This window comes from Mizuhopecten yessoensis, unplaced genomic scaffold (assembly GCF_002113885.1).
Source record: "Mizuhopecten yessoensis strain PY_sf001 unplaced genomic scaffold, ASM211388v2 hete_36052586, whole genome shotgun sequence".
NCBI lineage: Eukaryota > Metazoa > Mollusca > Bivalvia > Pectinida > Pectinidae > Mizuhopecten > Mizuhopecten yessoensis.
The window spans coordinates 1-2,112 of NW_018483068.1; the positions used below are offsets into that span (position 1 = coordinate 1).

At 35.5% G+C, this 2,112-nt stretch overlaps 1 long non-coding RNA gene across 1 annotated transcript; it reads left to right on the forward strand.

Annotated features, from left to right (window-relative positions):
* Positions 1-97: 97 nt before the first annotated feature.
* Positions 98-1,325, forward strand: LOC110444179. Its single transcript, XR_002462208.1, has 3 exons — positions 98-209; positions 668-770; positions 1,174-1,325. It is a non-coding gene; the product is annotated as an uncharacterized LOC110444179 (long non-coding RNA).
* The last annotated feature ends 787 nt before the right edge of the window (positions 1,326-2,112 follow it).

Here is a 2,112-nt window from a genome sequence, read left to right on the forward strand (position 1 = left end):
AAGTCCAACTCAGTCCAACTTAATATCAACATCATAATCCTTAGAGCTTACATTTTAATGTCTGTAATAAATTGTATGATAATTTATCCAGATACGGGAAAACTAAGCCATAAAGTCCTGCTGGCTTGGATACGGTTCACCGCACAGAGAAGGGAGGAGAGAAAAAGAAACGCTATCGCTGTCAACTTTCACAATGCTCATTGTTTAGGGTAGGGATTGTGAGATTTAGCTATATGGCAATACACATTCCATAGTGCTGATGTAATGGTTAAGGTCAGAGGTAACTGTTGCTAATTTTAGAACACCTTTGTTGTCACCATAGTAACCTTATATTTTTTGAGTATCGATTTAACTTTAAACAAATGTTAGGTATAGATAAAAAATATCAAAGGCAAATTTGTTGCTTAAGGTGAAGGAGGTAAGGTCAAGGTCGATGTCAATGTTACTATCATTAAAAACTTTTGTCATAACTCTAATGACTTTACCTTCTAAAAATATGTTTAAACTTTAATGTATTAATGGCAAGAGATGATAGTTCTTGAGGAAAAATTATGTTGTTAAGTTTTGCTGGTTAAGGTTTTAAGGTTTTTACTGCATCTTTTTTTATGGGGAAATCTTACTTTTAAACATTCGGTAATCCCTGTACTTGTTTGTGGTATGATTACAGTCAGGCCTGGCTTGAGTGGAAGAATCAGCACACACTTGTACAAGAAAGAGCAGAAATGGAAGCGACAGCGCTGCAATTCTGGGCTTACCGCCTCCAAACACAGGTACTGGTAGCATTTTACTACATGTAGTGATTTTTTAATCATTGAAGAAAGCATGTTGATTTACCCTGACAGAAATATGTAATTATCCAGCAGAGTCTTGTAGTTGTTCTTTTTGAACCTTTTTCAAATAGATTTTCTGGATATGCCTGCATGCTTATATTATGAACAACTCTGAAAAAAATTATAGAATAAACAATACTAGTTCCCAGTGATGATTCCACAACGCTGTAGGTCATATTTCTTTGGAACCTTTTCCCCGCTACACTGTAATTTATAAACTTTTGTACTGTAATGCTTTACATTAATAAAGTATTATTAAATGAATCATCCAAATTTCATGTATCATATTAAATCAGGCTCAGTCAGCATTAAGTTGTGTTTTTAACAATATCTTCCTGCGTAGTTCTGGCTTATCTGGCGTAGAAAGTTAGACGTGCTGCAGGAGAGAGAGGCTAAATTGAACCTGGCCGTGAGGTTTCACAAATATACCCTGAAGAAGAAGATACTCATGGCCTGGGTGAAATACTGGTTGGGAAGGAAACAGATACAGCAAGAAAAGGGTAATTACAATTTTATGTATTCAATGTGATTTCTTGAGTTTCCTTGGGTTTGTTTGTCCTAATTAATGCCTTATGATTAAAAATAAAAATACTCGAAATTTATCCCTTTTACCACTGTAAACCATAATGGACTCCTCCATATTAATGCATGGAGAGTCTACTGAAATTACATAGGGGTGAAAGGGTTATTTTGACATTACATATATATATTGTTGTTGTCAATTACAAGACATCACTTCCAGTGTTCTGAGCCTTCACGGTTAATCACAACAGTATTGTAAGCTGATCAGCTGGTCTGAAGGACCAAAGTGAGCATCTGCCCTACATTGGCGTCCGTCAACAATTTCTTCAAATGACTTCTTCTTAACCACTGATTGTAATTTTATCAAATTTGACTGGTAGTATCCCAAGAAGGTGGGGATTTAATATTGTACAAATGAAGGGAGCAGACCCTTAGAAGGCTGAGGGACAGAGCTAAAATGGGGGAATTTGCCATATTGCATTAAGCAACTTCTTCTCTGAATCTAAATCCCACTATATATGTGACATTAACATTTCACCAACCAAATTGTGGCAGTATAGAATGCTATGGTATTTAATTATGTTGGCAGCTTATTATTTTCATCCCTCCTTCTGTGTCTTCTACATAAATGACATTGGAGAAACATGAAATGTCCATCTGCTACCCCAATTATAATTCTTGGGATTTCTAGTTTTTTTGTTTATTTCTCTTTTACCTGCACTTTCTCTTTGGCAGTGTCAGCCTTAGTCTGAATTATTCT